This window comes from Euprymna scolopes, chromosome 16, assembly GCF_053919585.1.
Source record: "Euprymna scolopes isolate OS-2025 chromosome 16, ASM5391958v1, whole genome shotgun sequence".
NCBI classification, from domain to species: Eukaryota; Metazoa; Mollusca; class Cephalopoda; order Sepiida; family Sepiolidae; genus Euprymna; species Euprymna scolopes.
This window is the reverse complement of record NC_136497.1, coordinates 57,846,971-57,865,486: the sequence shown is the minus strand read 5'-3', so window position 1 is coordinate 57,865,486 and position 18,516 is coordinate 57,846,971. Positions and strand designations below refer to the sequence as shown.

The 18,516-nt window shown below is 35.2% G+C and overlaps 1 protein-coding gene across 4 annotated transcripts in view; it reads right to left on the bottom strand.

The window, feature by feature from the left end:
• The window catches only part of LOC145295987 (uncharacterized), a 404,367-nt gene that overhangs the window by 376,654 nt on the left and 9,197 nt on the right, over nucleotides 1-18,516 (bottom strand). Inside the window, exon 1 of one of the 4 annotated variants that reach the window (XM_080141941.1) lies at nucleotides 8,366-8,470. The exons of the other annotated variants lie outside the window; for them this stretch is intronic. The gene's annotated coding sequence lies outside the window, so the exon portion shown is untranslated. Of the gene's footprint in view, nucleotides 1-8,365; nucleotides 8,471-18,516 lie in introns of those variants that run through there. 4 annotated transcript variants of the gene reach the window in all.

Sequence of the window (18,516 nt, the reverse complement as noted above, 5' to 3'; positions counted from 1 at the left end):
TGATTTGTTTGTTTTATAGAGGAAAATTTGTTTTGGTTTATGACTTTGCATACCATGATTGAGTTTTGTAAAGGGGAAAGAAAAAAAAAAACAATAACATCAATGATGTTTCTGAATTTTTGAAATAAGGATTGGTTATTCATATTATTTGGATTCATCGGACTACTGTTCTCATCTTGGATGTGATTTTCACAACGTTTCAGTCAATGTAACCTCCGAACTTCTTTAAGTATATCTTGTCAAATTTGAGAATGTTTCTGTCGAACTCAAGAATTTGAACAGAATTTCGAGTGGAACTCTTTATTTACTTAACGGGGGTAGCATGCTCTTGTTCTGTCAGTTATGACTGGGTAGAGGTTCTAAGTAATTCGCAATTGTATTTTTCGATCACCCACACTTTCAGTAGAATATCACTTTTTACAATTGATTTTTCCTAGTATTCTAACCACTGCACCATGGGTCCTAGTACGAATTTTAGGAGCCTTAAACCTATTTTATTTCTAGTTGTAAATATCACTATTTGTTACTAATGATTACTCTATATTAACGTATATGAAGAAGAAGGTTGGAGGTTATATCAACCGAAACGTTGTGAAAATCACACTCAAGATGACAACAGTAGTCCAGTGAATCCAAATAATACAAATAACTTCAATGTTTGGTGCATTCAAATCAGGATACCGATATCTTTAGACAATCTGATCCGATAGCACCAGACAAGGGACTGAACGCTGATGGTGGGGTCGCTTTCATGATTGGTTTGTCTCAAAGTGATTCTACTTTCCTCTTCCCTTTTATTATTGATTAGTTCAAATCAAGTGGCTTCATTCCTTGTCTGAACCGACTTCTATAAATAAAAATGATAAAGAAAAACTTGTAAACTGATTTTGCATGCCATACGTGTAGCATGTTTGGTCCCCATTTTTTTTTCTGTCAGTTCAAAGACTATAATGCGTATTATTTTTACTATTCCACACGGATTAAAAATTATTCCTTCTAAATTGCATGTTTCCATTTCTCAAATAATTTTCTCTTATTTGAAAAATAAAATGTGAAGTTTCGACTTGTTTTTATAATTGCCTTTACAAAATTTAGAAAAACATAAAGAGGAAAGCACTTTTTATAAAAATTTTTGGTCACGTTAAATGATTTGGTAAATTTGATCTATTTAATAGTGTGACAATATTATTGGATCGAGAAAAAAAAAAAGAAAAAAAAAAAGAAGGAAAAAAAGGTTAATGTGAAACTTTGATTTCCTTACCGAATATAAAGGTAACTTGCAACTTATTTAATGAAATGCAAAATAGAGAAATGAATTATTTTTTCTCATCATGCGAATAATAAATTTGGTTGACAGACAAGTTGGCTGACCTTGTAACGGGCATAGGTCACCTAAGATAAGCAGACGGTAATGACTGACATTTTACCCAGAGTTCGAGAAAACTGAAATAGAGTCCACTAGCAGGGAGGTGGGGGGGGGCGGCTTTGCACAGTTATAAAATATGCTTAAATATGATATTTTAATTTGTCCAGATTTTGTATATATCATTATAGAGTCGTGATTTAAAAAGTTAAAAAGAAAAATTATTTTGGTACCATCAGCCAAAATCAGATCCGAAAACAAAACTGTAGCACTCAAAGCTGGTGACGTTACCACTGTACCAACGTGACACGCATATGATCTGATTAAAAATAAAGATGAATGTACAAAATTTATAACGATTTTTTCAATTTTGACTCATTTTTGACCCCTTAAAACTATTTTAACCAGTCGAAGACCCATAAAAGAAAAAAGGTCCGTAAAAAATCCAATCATTTGAGGCCCCAAGTGCCACTCTGCGACTTTTAGTTTCGGAAGAGATAGAGTTTGAAATATGGAGACAGACAGTGAGTTTTATAAATTTTATTTCAGTGAGAAATCCCCACCTTCTGAGATGACAGTAAGAGAGAAACAGATGAGATAATAATTTGATACAGCAAGAGGGGAAAACCTTCCCCTTCTGAGGTACAATGTGAGAGGACAATTTCCCTCTCCTGAGATAACAGAAAAGAGCGAATTTGGAAAGGACCTGACAATGGCAGATTGCCTTGCTGAATTCTCGGCACAATATAATCAGCTGCATTTTGTAGCCAAAAGGCTTCATTTTGCCTGGAAGTCCATAAACGACAGTCACTCGGATGTAAGCGTGACACACAAAATAAATAACACACGCTATCCTAATAATATATGGATTATTATTAGGATAATGGTAAAATTATTTATAAAAAATAGATGACTTAAGTGCCATCATCTATAATCGAAACCAAAACCAGAATATATGAAAAATTCTTGGTAAAATTATTTATTACAAGAAATGGAAGTCCATAATAATTAAACGACAGTCACTCGTATGTAAGCGTGACACACAAAATAAATAACACACACGCTATCCTATTAATATATAGATACAAAAAGAATACCTGGTGAATAGTTATTTTTCTTGCTTAAAAATGACCTGTTACTCAGCGATATAACTGATGACCAACACAACAGGATTTTTCAACATCTGCGGTCTTCAGAGCAACAACCTTTTTGTGAGAATGTGCCAAGTGAACATCCCTAACCCAGAAATTGCCAAAGTTGGGGACGTCACTAAGAGGAGGTAAAAGGGGTACAATCTTAGATCAGTAAACCTCATGTTAAATTGACTCGGCCTTTTAGTATGTTTTTTTGGAAAGGCCCATTCAAAGCCATGATGAGGTTATATTAAGGTAACCAAACTGAACCCTAGCTTGGCAGAATTTGAATTTACTTCTTTTGAAGATAATTCATTCTTTTTCATAGTGAGAGAGCATCAACAGCATACACATTCTACTCTGATGTGATTAATTTTTTGGTACTAGTGCACTTATTGATCCGTGCTGAAATAATAACGTTATTTAGAAAGCCATTCTTAACATGGGGAGGGTGTTTTGTACCTATTCTGTACTTCAACCTTACAATTTAATTTTTTAAAAATATCGTAAAACTCTAATTAAACTTGAAAATACTATTTAAAAAATAGCGCAAATCATTAAGTGCACTAGCATCAATTTTTCTTATTGAGAACCTCTTGTTTTGTAGATGTTCTAACGGATCAAAGCATGACGTGCTGGTGCTACAATCATGGTAGATTTTGTGTTTGACACTGTTTATAATGGAGGCATGCTTAGCTGAATCCAATCGAGTTCACTTCTTTTGGTCATTTTTACTTTAATTTAGTTTTACCTCATCTATACATTTTTAAATGGTAGCTCTTCTCTGAACAATTTGAAAATCTAAACATAAAACAGATAATTGTTTTATTTATTTTTTTTAGTAAAACTTGAAAAATAACATTTTTAGAATCTTTTTAACATGTTTAGCAAGGACAGTTATGTCATAAAACACCTAATAAAACGTTACAAAATCATGTCATCCCCTGTTCGATAACATCGCTGAGCTCAACATTGTTTCCGTAGTCATCTTCTCTTCTGGCCATGTTGACAACTGATGATGGAGTGTGCATGGGTTCACAAATATATAAAAAATAATATAACAACTCAAAAGAAAATACAGACTCCGACACTTTCCGTAAATATTAGTTGAACTCCGTGTGTGTGTGTGTGAGAGAGAGAGAGAGAGAGAGAGAGAGAGAGAGAGAGAGAGAGAGACCATCGACTCTCTGCACACCAAAGTCACATCTGAATCTACTCTGAAGGCTGTGTTCGTCAGTTGGTTGATCAATTCATTTCCCCATCTCTTTTGTTCCATGATCTGTAGTCAACTTTGTCCACCTCGTAACTGAGCTCAACTTTTTTTCTTTTTTTACACAGGCATCACCACATTATCAAGGCCAAGAGGCCACTCAAGGATAAGGGTTAAAGAGTGTACAGTAGAAATTGGAAAATATAGTAATCATTAGTAATAAAAATTCGGTAAATTTGTTAACTTATATGGAACGGCTCATCAAGAACTTGTTTACATTAGACTTGAAGACACCCATATTGTAGTCAGCGGGAAAGCAGGAAAACGGAAGACAATTCCACAGGCGTGCAGTTCCAAGAAAGAAGTTTTGTTCATGGAATCTACGTTTAGGTTTAAGCACAGATAAAGAGTGGGGGGAATTATTGATAGTGTTTTCAGCTAGATGAGTGTTTCTTGTGAAAGTTTGGCGAGGGAGGACCATAGACTGAAGCTCAGTCAAACACTTTCCATGAAAATAACGATACATTAGAGGCAAGCTCGCAACATCTCTTCTGTGAGATAGAGGTTGCAAGGAAGAGAAAAGGACATCTCCTACGAGGCTACAAAGTCTATTTTGAACTCTATCAAGGCATGACAAGTTCTCTCTAGCTGCTCCTGCCCAGATGTGGCAACAGTATTCCATCCTTGGACGTACCTGGCTCGTATATAGATAGAGAATTGCATCAGCAGTGAAATATCTACTGGATAACTGGACTGTTGTTAATCATTGCAAAACTCACTGACTATCACAAACTTCCCTAATCCTAAAACTAACTCTAAATACAGTGATGATCATATTTATTGGCACGGTAAAATAAAAGTTAAATTTTGTCTAATAAATTCTAAAAAAGGGATTAAATTAAAGAAAATAACAAAGTATATTATGTATTTTTAACTGGCTTTTCCGATGCAGCAATCGGATTTTAGAAAAAATAAATAACAAAGGAACAACAAACATAATTGCAAAAAACCCTTGTTCAAAATTATTGGCACGGCTTTGTTTTTCTTTTAGTATCAGTATAATATCAATCAATTTCCGGTTTACGTGCTTTCTGAACTTTTTTATAGCCATATTATGCTTGTTTAACGCTAATTCAGTGAATAATTTTTTTCAGATAATTTTTAGATAGCGATTTATTTAAACTATTATAAGTGACTAAATTATAATTTTCAATCGCCATGGTTAAAACTAAGGAACACAGCGAAGACGTCAGGAAGCTTGTTGTAGCATGCCATACCAATGGGGAGGGCTATGATAAGATTTCAAAGAAGCTAAACCTTCCCAAATCCACTGTTAGAGCCATAATAAACAAGTTCAAATCGCAAGGCCACGTTATGAGTTTAGAGGGTAGAGGGAGAAAAAGGATTCTTTCCCCAAGAGATGAACGGAAAATTGTTCGACAAGTAAAACAAAACCCAAGGATCTCTGTTGGGGAGATTGTTGATGAACAGAGCACCTCTGGAGTGAATGTATCTCGACATACAGTTGGTAGAGTTTTGAAGAGAGCTGGTTTAAAAGCATGTCGTCCGAGAAAGACTCCCTTATTGAAGCCTATGCACCTGAAAGCAAGGCTAGCCTTTGCAAAACGTCATATTGATAAAGATGTTGCATTCTGGAAACGTGTTCTATGGACTGACGAAACGAAAATAGAGTTATTTGGCCATAATAAAGTGTCTTATATTTACAAAAAATCTGGCGAAGCTTTCCTGCCTAAGAACACCATACCCACAGTGAAGCACGGTGGAGGCAGTTTGATGTTTTGGGGATCCTTTGCTGCCTCTGGACCAGGGCGACTTGTTAAGGTCACAGGTAGCATAAAAAAGGAAGATTATGTTAAAATATTGGATGAAAACCTGAAAGACTCTGCTAAAGAGCTCTCACTTGGTCGTCGTTGGTGGTTCATGCAAGATAATGACCCAAAGCATTCGGCTAAACTGACTAAGAAATGGCTTGAGGACAATCATATTAATGTTTTGGAGTGGCCATCACAAAGCCCAGACCTTAATCCAATTGAAAATTTATGGAGAACATTAAAATTGAGGGTAATGCAAAGGAAGCCTAAGAATCTTATTCAATTGGAGGATTATTGTCAGGAAGAGTGGGCTAAAATTACTACTGAAGAGTGCAACAACTTGGTTGTAAACTATGAAAAGCGACTGAGGAAGGTAATCAAGGCCAAAGGCTATACAATTGATTATTAAATAAATCGTGCCAATAATTTTGAACAAGGGTTTTTTGCAATTATGTTTGTTGTTCCTTTGTTATTTATTTTTTCTAAAATCCGATTGCTGCATCGGAAAGGCCAGTTAAAAATACATAATATACTTTGTTATTTTCTTTAATTTAATCCCTTTTTTAGAATTTATTAGACAAAATTTAACTTTTATTTTACCGTGCCAATAAATATGATCATCACTGTATATCTCGGGTCCTTTTCTTATCATCATTTGCCACATCTTGTTTACACCCTCACCTCATCTCCCCTTTATGTACATTGCTGAACAACTTTTTATGCTTTTGTCTTCCCATCAATCCCATTTCCTATACCTTTGTAACTTATTTCCTCTTTTTAGTATAATATTTAGACTTGATTTATTGGAAATCAAAAATCTGGTTATATTGAAGATTGAAACAAAATTATCTTACAAAAATTAATTTTAGTTTCATAACAATTTGATTCAATTAATAATTTAATGATCAAACAATTCTTTCTAAAACCTCCAATTCTGACTCTGCTCAACCCTGGTAAGATGCTTTTTAGTTTTGCGTTTTACTCTTTAATAGAATCTGTGATACTTATCCAGAATATGATCCAATTTCTGGCAACTTTGCATCAGCATCTTCCGGCAGGTTATGTTAAGCAGTCGGAAGATGCCGATACGATTATCCAATCAGCTATCAGCAGACAATAAGTTTCAATGAAATCATAAAATTAGTGTAAACAAGAATTTTTAATTGAAAATAAATTAAAGTATTCAATCTCCTGAAGGGGCCATCACTTTCTGTCGAGAAAGAAGAGATAGCAATCTCTGAAAGTATATACTGTTCACGGGATAAAACAGGGGAGGGTAAAGTGGTAGCCCTTGATATATCTAAGGCTTTTGACAAGGTATGGCACGAAGGTCTCCTAAGGAAAATTAGATCATATGGTATCACTGGAAGAATACATAATGTAATTAAATCCTTCTTTAGAGAAAAATCCAGGTTGTCCTCGATGGTCATGCATCTAAACAATATGATGTAAATGCGGGAGTACCTCAGGGGTCTATCCTTGGACCTTTATTATTCCTGATATTCATAAATGACCTCCCTGATAAAATTGTTTCTGAAATGGGTATATTTGCCGATGACACCACTCTCTATAACAGGCACGAGGGAAAAACAAATGGACACATATCTAAGGAAATGGCAGAAACACTAAACCTCCAATCTGTAGTGGAAAGGGGACAAAAATGGATGGTCACATTCAATGCTGCCAATACTAAGCTTGTTTCCTTCAATAATTACAAGAAACCTTCTCTACCACCAATAGCTATGGCCAAGAACACATTACCCGAAAATACTTCCTTTAAACTCCTTAGCCTAACGTTTACAGGGAACATGAACTGGAATAGATACATTGAGAGAATTGCACAAGGCTGCTGCGAAGAAGGTTGGCTCTCTCTACCGTGCTAGAAAACTACTTACGCTTGAAAGTATCCTATACTTCTATAAGGCCATTATTCGATCATGTATGGAGTACTGTTGTCACATTTGGGCTGATGCATCTGCTACTTGTCTCTCACTTCTGGACAGGGTTCAAAAGAAAGTCGTCAACCTGATAGGTGCTGAACTGTCATCTAGGCTTCAGCCTCTGTCCCCTTGACGAAATGTTGCATCCCTCTGCCTGTTCTACAAGTACTTTAATGGTGAATGCTCTGACGAACTACAAGCAATTGTATCCCCTTCGACATGAATACCCCTGACAAACCCAACAAGCATCTAACTCCCACCTCTTCACAGTAGAGTTCCCTAGGTGTAAGAAAGCCTTCTACTTCAATAGTTTCTACCCCAAAACTGCTAGACTTTGGAATTCCCTTCTGGGATTCTGTTTTCTCAACTGTACTGACATGCAGAAGTTCAAGTGTAATGTGAACAGACATCTTGCTGCTCATCTCCCTTCATAATACCCCTACAACTTATGTTCCCGATAGTAGTCCCCTACTTCAAAGTGGAAGTATGCCTTTTTTGGGGTGAAAATTGAAAAGAAAATAAAAAACAATGTTAAATGTGTGATTATATATGCAGGATTACTGAAAAGAATACACTTACAAGTAAGTTTGTATAACGATGCACGAAAATACAAAATGCAGAGGGATCAGATATCCATAAGGACTGACACTTTTTCCACAATCAAAGAATGGCCATGGGTCCAATACTGTGCGGTCCCACGACATGGTAACTGTAAAGAAAAGCCTCCCATCCTCACATGAAAGAAAGGTTTAGCAAAAAAAAAAAAAAAAAAAAGTTGTAAAAAATAAAAAAAATAATTTCATTTACAACAGTAGCTTTTCTATCATATTTTCAGGGTTAAAAAAAAAAAAAAAAAAAAAAAAAAAAAAGAAGAGAGAGAGACTTACGTCGGCTTTTTCCAATTGCTTATGAGGAAGCATGCCAAAAGACGAAGTTGCTGGAAATTGGGTCGTATTCTGAATAAGTACCAAGTTTTGTGCATGGACAAAAACTTCTGCATCTAAATGATTATTTGAACAGAGTGAATTAAGGAAACTTTATAATCTAGGTCAGGTGGTTATCAGGGCAGTTACAAAAGCTATCAATGAATGTGGGCGTAGTTCGGCACGATGCAATTTGTAAGAAAGTCGAATAAAAACTGGTTTATATTGAGAATCACACGAGACGATTTAACTGTCGTTTGGTCTGTCGGTCACGCCTAAGTTTGAAATAGCATTTTCATGACAATACAGACTGAAAAAACGCCTCTTAAGGTCTGTTCTTGTTTTAAAAGTCTCGAGAGAATAAAAAGTAGAATTTAGCGTGAACTTGTTATCAACTACAGGTCACACAAGATAACAGAAGTGTAGGCCATTTTTAATGTTGGGTTATCAGTTCTCAAGGCCAAGAGTCACTCAAGTATAAAAATTTATGTGACGGAATGATTTTCAACTGAAAGGTGGGAAATAATCAATGGTACGAATTAAGTTTGATGAGTCGACAAGTATATGAAAATAATCATGTATGAATTATTGTTCTCATCTTAAGTGTTATTTTCATAATGTTTCGGTCGATGTAACCTCCGACTTTCTTCAGGTGTATCTTGTCGAACTCGGGAATTTACACAAAATTTGATTTAGTTGGAGATAACATTCTTCTGAAGTTGAAAGTTCAATCAGGCGATACTCAAAATACAATTACGAATTACTTAGAACTTCTACAAAGTCACGGTTAACAGAATGAGAGTATGCTACCTTCATGGATTAAATAAAAGGTTTCATTTGAAATTCCGTGCAGATTCTTGAGTTCAACAGAAAGATTCCAAAGTTTGACAAGATAGACTTGAAGAAGGTCGGAGGTTACATCGATGGAAACGTTGCAAAAATAACACACAAGGTAAGAACAATAGTCCAAATAATCCAAATTTTTAATCCTCATCTAAAAAAGTCAGAAACATAATTATGTTGTAATCTGTGGGAAAACAGTCCTGTGGTAAGGTGTTCCACAGACAGGAAACTCTTGTGAAAAAGCTCTAGCCATGAAAATCCTACCAGAAGCTAGGCACATGAAAGCAGAATGGAAAATAGTTTTTTTTTTAATTCGCTGCCATCAAGGTCCAAAGGCCACTTGAGGATAAAAGTTATTGAATTTAACAAGTGGATGGTGAATTAGTAATGATGGTTGAAACTGGCCAGAAATTGATTATTTTAGAGGACGGCTCAACGAGTGTATACATCACAATTGACTATATTAATATGTCACATAGCCATGTTGGCACACCGGTTCCGGTTAGATCACCATAGTTAAGCAATGTTGAACCTGGTCAGTACTAAAACGGGCGACCATTTGGGAATTCCAGCTGCTGTATCTTCTCTCCGCTTATCTTGGCATTGTTTCTAGTCAGTCTTGGGCCTCCTCTTGCCACTGGACTCAAGCAGTACAAATTCAGGAGAGCTGTGGTTGGAGATTGCACAACCCTTACCTCACGATTAAACATGCAGCTACCCTTACAAGAAGAGCAGAGGCATATCAAGACTGTATTTGCAAGTACAGGGTATATTTTTTAGAGGTGGCCTTCTTTAAATTGACAACCATTTTCTTTAATTGCAAATTTGGCAACTATCTGTTATTTTAAGTTCAGCTTGTTTAGACAAATCATGAAGACACTGACACCTGAGGAGCATGTGCAAACTGCAAATGATACAATCAATGCACTGAGAGAAACATTTGGTGAACAGATAATTTCACAAAATGCATCCACCTCGTCCGTATGATTTAACCCCATTAGACTATTTTCTATGGGCATATGTAAAGTCCCATGTCTATGCTGATAAACCAGACATAATAGACAACTTGGAATACAACATTTGACGTGTTATTGCCGAAATACAATCTAATTTAATGCGTTAAGTTTAAGAAAATTGGACCTCTGGATTATGCCCTATACACGGGTGTCATATGGCTGAAGTTGTATTTAAATTATAAACGCACAAAAATTTATCTTTGGAATAAACCACATATTTGTATAAAAAAAATATTGGTATTTTTTTTTTACGAGAGTACCCAGTGTAGTATAAACATCCCCAGCCTCCTGATGTTAAAACGACTTTCAGAATAAATACCCACAACCTTGAAAGCCATACTTAAGGGTGTTTATTCAGAAAGCCGTTCTTAACATAGGGAGGTTGGGGGTGTTTGTACTACGCTGAGTACTCTCGTAAAAAAATACCAAAATACTTTTCTATGATTCATTTTCATTTAAAGTTTGCCGCTTCTAAAATAATTTAAAAAAAACACCCTATATACATTTTCTAACTATGAACATAGTATGTTGTGACGAGTCAAACAACCCTAATGAGTAGTTCTGTACGAATTCTCATTGTGAACGTCTCACAAGGTGGAACTTGAGATTGGAGCTCAGTCGAGTACCTTTAATGGAAATAACAATATAAAGAGAGACTAACAACGTCTCTTCTTTGAGAAAAGGGGATGTAGTGAAGAGAAGAAATTAACTCTCCCCGCTAGATTTCATAATACATTTTGTATTTGTTGCATTCAGGTTGAGATATGGTTCTGGGAGGTCCACCATCCCAGGCTTTGCCCTCTCTTCGAAATGGTTGGTTTATTACTAATTGCTTCAGGCGCCCTACCAGGGAATGCCAACAGGGCTACTCAGGTATTTTTTCATAGTGCACTGAATTTTCATCTCCCCCACCCTACCTTGTGTCTAACCTTCTACAGAGAAGATAAAGAAAACTGTCAAAGCAGAGAAACAGATTTCTGAAATCATACCGATTGACTAAAAAAAAAAAAAAAAAAATTAGAAGGGGGAGGGAGCAGAAACTTTTTCCTCTCATTTACGAAACTCAAATTCAAGATGGCTGCTATACAAAACTTTAGATAATCTAATATATAAAAGGCTATATGTCTGTCTCCATATTTTCAAACTATCTCCTCCGAAAGTAAAAGTCACGGAGTGGCGCTAGGGGCCTCCCATGATTGGATGTTTTACGTTCTTTTATGGGTCTTTAGTCGGTTAAAATAGTTTTTAATGGGCCAAAATTGAAAAAAAAAAAAAAAATCGTTATACATTTTGTAAATTCATCTTGGTTTATTTTTAATTTTTAATCGATTCATATGTGTGTCACGTTAGTACAGTGGTAACGTCACCAGCTTTCAATACTACAGGTTCTGTTTCGATTTTAGTTGATGGCACCTAAATACTTTTTTTTTTTTTTACTTTTGAAATCACGACTATAATATATACAAAATCTGGACAAACTAAAATATCATATTTAAGCGTATTTTACACCCAGGCAAAGTACCCCCCCCAAGTAATCTATATCATATATCTATTAATCTGCCCATTTATTCTACTTTTTCTTGGAAACTAATGAGATAGTTTAGTTGAAATTTTATGATGATAAACCTTTATTATTATAAGGTGCAGCAAACTAAGTATTATGGTATCCAGTTGATTCGTAATTATTGATTAATATAGCTTAGCATTTCATGCAAAAATGAGCATAAATTTAACCATATTCGATTTTCAATTTGACATAAAGTGCCCATTCTAAGTCAATGGATCTACAACATTAGCCGATTTTTAATTTTTAAAGAAATAACAAAAATAAACATTCAAATTTTTTTCTAACTGCCATACTATTTGTAAATTAGGGAAATCTGAATCTTGGAATATCTTAAAATGTAAATAAATAAAACTGATAATAGTCACTCAAAATTGGAATGAAGTTGGATTATTACTGCAGTAGAACCCTGGGATGCGGTGGCCCTAGGATACGTTTTTTTCAGGTTACGATGTGGAATACTATGTTTTTTTCAGACCCTGGTTACAGTATTTGCCCCAGTGTACTGTATTTTGTTACTAGTTTCTAATGCCGCATCCCGGAGTTCTACTGTATTTGTGTCAGCAAAGCATACTATGTTTGTTCATAATCGGACAATAGTAGCCATTGTATATACAAACTTTGCATATGTACTAAAAACGCTGTGTATCACTTTATCGCAGGTCAATATTTTTTTAATTTTAAAATTGCTATAAAATGCAGAGAAGTTAAATATGTTACACTGGAAGAGCATAACAAGGTGCCTTATTTCCCTGATTTTTGTGGAATTTGAACAAATATTTTGAAAATTATGCTACTTTTTCTATTTTCTAGTAATTTTAAGTGCGTATCACTTTATTGCAAGCGTCTGAAAATGTATATTTTCGGTAATAAAACAATAATTCTAACTTCATATTTCTATTTATATGAAATAAAGAACATATCCAGTAACAATATTAACCAAAAACAAGAACGAATATCACATTATTTTGTTTAAGGAAATATTTATTTATCAACATAACTCGCATGTTTCAAAATCACTTTGAATAGCCTCTTGTTGTTACAATATTTTTGCACTATAATGGGGTATGATTCCGCACAGTCGGGAGATTCTATTTATAAACGATGCTGCTAGGAACTGACGAATCAAATTAATTCATGTTCTGCTACCAACCAATCAGAAACCAGAATTGCTCCATAAATATTAAACCTTTCTGTAGTAATTTCGCATATGTTTTTTTTTCGTCTCGACAGGGAAGAATCTTTTGATCTGTGGATTCCAACTCGAGAACTGTCTACTGCAAACCAGTCAACTGCCGGGACTTATGTAGAACAACGACCCATTGGCAACTGTTCTGTCTACTGCAAACCAGTCACGTCTCAGGACTTGTGTAGAACAACGAACCATCGGCAACTGTTCTGAAACTAAACATGGCTTACACTTGTAGACTTGTCAACTGATGAAAATTTCTGAATAAACGATGGGAACATCTTTGATTTGGTAAAAAATGAAACGGGGCAAACAAGATCATGCAAACAAATCGTCTAACTCTGAGAAAACATTACCAAAGTGTTTTTTTTTATGCAAAAGAAACCCTTAAACAATTAGATATAATACCCAGAGACTTCCCTAAAATAAAAATGGAGCAATCTACAAATATGTTAGCAAAACCAACCCCAAAATGCAACTGTCCCGAAAGAACCAAAGATCCTCCACAACCACCTTCCAATTGGTATAAAGAATACTGATAAAAATATCCCAAACTTGTATGAATGATTCTTAAAATACTATGAAGGGACTACTTTGAATATTTGTGAACATTAAATGATGACAGGTGAAGCAGATTTAAAACCATAACAGTTAATTAAATAACTGTAATCTTTATACAATGGCAAGAAAAAGACTTGCAAACCTTGAAAAGGATATTGCACTTAGGCTATTTGAAAAAGTTGGTCTAAATACACCAATAACATGGTGTTCTAAAATGGCACACCAAGACTCACAGTTGATGTATGAACACAAAACAAAAAAATTTAGTAAGACAAACTCATCACACAAACTTCTTTTCATTTTGTTAAACAAATTCTGAAAAAGAAAAGGAAAACTGTATGGAACAACAATTTTTCAATTGCATTAAATGAACATAAATAGACATGTAACAACGTTTATCAACTCATAAAGTGGAACCACAAAGATTTTTATCAAGTGGTGATGGATGTACTCAGACTTTTGATTCAATTATTGCAGAATTCATGAATTCAGTTAAATAGGCAACAGATGTGAAGCATTCTTCCAAGCATGTGACTGGTCGGATTTGTGTGTAAGGTATGGCATCATTCTTGATCTCAGAAAATTTAAATTTTCCCAGGATATAGCCGCGTTTGCTGGATTAACAGTGACACCAGAAAGATCAGTCAGAAAGTCTTGAATGCAATTCTAGAATTTCCCATCACAAAGGATATTTCTCTGGCAAGAGCATAGTTCTAGTCATGTTAATCAAGGTGCATATGTTCTCTCCATAGCAACAGATACAAGACTATGCACTACTACTTACTAAAAATAAGCATCAAGTTTTAATAGGTTGGTATGCCAAAAGAATTGATTTCAGTTTCAAAAAGATTAGAAAGCTATATATTTAGCATATTGTGATAGACATAGAGAGGACCTACCTCAGAAACAGGCAAGAATCTGTCTCGGCAGTAGGCTGAAAGACAGAAAAAGAAAAGAGGCCAAGATGGCGGCTGTTGTCTTTTAAAGCCTCCGGTCACGTGTAGATCTCGAGCAGTCTCGTGTGGTATATGCAAATTGGGTGTGCCCGAAACATTATAAAAGGCGAGTCACTGGGAGGAGTGGGAGGAGCGTTTAAGACATGCGAATAGAGAACGTCAACGTGTATCTCGTGTTGTGAACAACGAACTCTACTCGACTCAACTTGTGACTAGTGAACCTCTGCTTGACGTTTTAGCCAGAGTTTTGTTGCTTTGCGTTAGACAAAGACTTCTGATACACATATGTCACTCAAAATTTCATAAGTAGGGGTTAAATTTAAGTGGGTCACCATGTATTAAACATTTGATTAACGATACATTCAGCCCAAATGGATCAGAAAGGATTGCAAATTGCATTGTTATGATGACTGAACTTATGCATTCATTACCCGAAAGCTCCATCTCTTTGCTGCACATAGTGACAGTGTGAGACACTAAGAAAGCAACCCCTGTCATGGATGTGCGTCAGAAGCAGAGATGTGTCATTGAATTCCCGCAAAATTGCATTGAGAATGGTGTTAACTATGTAGAAAAATAAATTCTGGAGCACAAAATGTTGCAAGTTTTAATGGTACTACCCCAGTCTTTATAGCTCTTCACCTTTTTTTACTTAAAATAAAAAAAGAAATAAAAAGAAAATAGGATGCTTTACTTTTGGAATGACCCTCATACATACATCAAATTAAAGTGAACATGCACGTCTCTAGCTCACTTCAATAATCACATATTTAAATTGAATTTCCCAAGCAAAGAAAGAAAGGCTTAATCTTAATAACTGATAATAAAGAATGTAATGTGTAATTTGTAAAAAATATATTTTTGTATCCACCTGTCCATCAAGTGATATCATACTAAGCATCAGCAACAGCTACCTTGAAATGTTAGTAATAACAAAACTAGAGTTCTCTCATTCTTAGAAAGAAACTAGTTTGTTTGCTAGAGTTATCCACTTTGTAAACAAAAGACATGGAAGCTGCAGCAGAATGTTTTATGTACTCTAGATTGGATAAAATTCCCAATCAGACATTTCTTTCAATCGGCCACAGATGCGAAATTTTCCTTTCAGACTCATCACATGTGTATACAGAACAATCCAGCCGAGGCTGTATGTAGTCTTGGCAGATGCAGCAAGACCTACTAAACACAGTGACTACCTATACACATAGTTTATCAAACTCACATACACTCTCTCATCAACAAAACAGAAGTTAATATGTACAAATATCTACAGTGCCTATTCTATTGATACACACGCTCGCATGGCAGCAGACAAAATGAAAATGTCTACTCAAATTCTCCTTACAAAATCACTTCACTTCGAGCATTCCTATCACATTCAAAGATCTTATTCATTAGGACTCCTTTATTTTCTGCTGGCTTAATTGTCAATATGGATAGGCATTGATAAGTTGAAGTTTTCTATTTCTGAGCTGGACACATCTTCTGAGAAATGGTGGATGAAAGCAAGCCCTGGCCAATGAAAAATATTCTTTTCAGGAGATAATCTATATAAATAAAACAGACGTACGTGCGAGTGTAAATATCTAAGAGGTAAACTCTTAAACTACTGGTCACATAACACTGAAATTCTCAGGAAATAATATTCATGCACCTAGGATGAGGTTTATAGCAAGTAAATTCTTTGTTTACATGCATGAATAACGCGTACAGACATCAGAAAATTGACATGCAAATTGTTTATTCAAACTAGCCGCCATGTTTATATTTGTGCGCATGTGCAATTCATCCATTCAAGTTGTTTAATATTAAGCGTTTGTATTTATGTAGTAATCAGTAAAAACTGCAAGTCATTCAGATGTAATTTCTCTTTATATTATGGTGTGGGTGATGGACGATGTGAGATTATCATCGTATGCATTGCAGGAAGTTGTGATAAGACATTATTCGAATAAGAAGGGGTGATATGCAGATGGTGGTAACTTCCAGTGATGATGTCATTCCTCTTCAAATTATTGTGTTAAGAGCGAGATTATCCTCACATGGATTAATAAGTGTTTAATTGAGGCAATCCTCCCAGATATTATCTACTCCTGTTTATTCGAGTAGGGATGGGGTGATAAGCAGGGAGGGGGGTAATTTCCGGTGATGACGTCATTCCTCTTCAAATTATGGTATTAAGATTATCATCACGTGGATTGGTGAATGTTTTAATGTGACAATCCTCCCAGACATTATATCCTCCTGTTTTTTTGAGTAGATGGTGTGATAGGTGGGGTGGTAACTTCCGGTGATGACGTTATTCCTCTCATAATTATGGTGGTAAGTGGGTGACAACTTGAGATTTTCATTACATGGAGATTGGCGTGTGCTTAAATGAGACAATCCTCCCAGATATTATCTTCTCCTGTTTATTAAAGTAAGTGGGGTAATAGGTAGGCACATGGCAACTTCTGTTGATGACATAATTCCTGTTCAAATTTTGGTGGTAAGTGAGGTACAATTTGAGATTATCATCACAAATTGGTGAGTGTTTAATGAGACAATTTTTCCAGATATTATCTCCCTTTTTTCAGTGATGACGTCATCCTGCTTCAAATTATGGCGTGGGACGACTTGAGATTATCATCACATGGATTGACGACTGCATTAATTAGACAATTCTCCCAGACTATATCCCCTCTTTTTTATTCAAGTAGGTGGGGTAAGAGGGATGGGGTTACTTCCGGTTATGACGTCATTCTTCAAATCATTGTAGGAAGTGGGGAACGAGTTGAAATTATCAAATTGCTCAATATCTTAGATGGAGCGGGTGTATTTAAGTGTAGTGTGTCCTGAAAGAAATAATTACTTTGTCTTTTGTTATTGTGTTGTTGGTATACGTTACTCAATGAAAAATACCCAATACCCAAGCAATGCTGAGTAGCCCTGCTAGTATCTCGATAAATAAGATGGTTGAAGAAAAAAAAAAAAAAGTGTTTATTGGTTTAATGGTTCCAGGATCTTCATCTAACATTAAGAAAAAATAGTAATAGTAATTTTACATTTGGCTGTCTAAAAGAAAAGATATGGAGCAAGGATGTACCAACAGCTCTGAAGACTTTACAATGCATTGATAGCTCGTATTGCTGTATATGCAAATGAAACATGGATTATACTAGCCGAGCATGAAACGGAGTTCAATATTTAAAATGAAATGTTCAAGAACTATAATTGGAATAATTTTGCAAGAAACTCGGGTATCATCAAAGGGTTTAATATTAAGAGATCTATCAACAATATTATTCGAAAAAAACAAAAAAACAAAAGGAAAGATTAACATGGTTTGGACATGTTTCCTAATTACAAGATCCCAACTGTACAAACAAATCGCATCAAGAAGATATCATTAAAGAAAGATCAAGAGGACGACTGTCAACAAGTCGAGTCAATCCGATGAGGGTGAGGCTGGCATGCTGCTCCTGATAGTTGAAAGACTCACATAATCTGTGATAAGTGGTGGAATTTTGTTTTCAAGCATGTGAGGAAGCTCTCTGAAGTAAGCAAATAAGTCAAGACTATCAGTCTTTTTTTGATATCGTCTTTTCCCCCTAAGAATTAAAAAAAGAAAAAACATATTGTCATTTTTTATATGGGTCCAATATTATTCATATGGCAATTTCTCTTAGTCTATTCTACATTTTCTCGGAAACTACTGGGCTGATCTGGCTGAAATTTTGTATGGACTTTTGTTATCATAAGGTGCAGTGGATTAAGTATTATAGTATCCGCTCGATGCATAGTTAGGGATTTAGAGGGATTAATATTTAATGCAAAAATGAGCACAAATTTACCCATATTCAATCATTAATTTGGCAAAAAGCTTTTAATTTAGTAAAGAGCCCGTTTACTTAGAAGTCAACGGGCTATAACTTTTGCCAACTTTGAACACATTAAAAGACTAGTTTATATTATATTTCTCTTAGTCTGTGTCTGTCCATTCCACT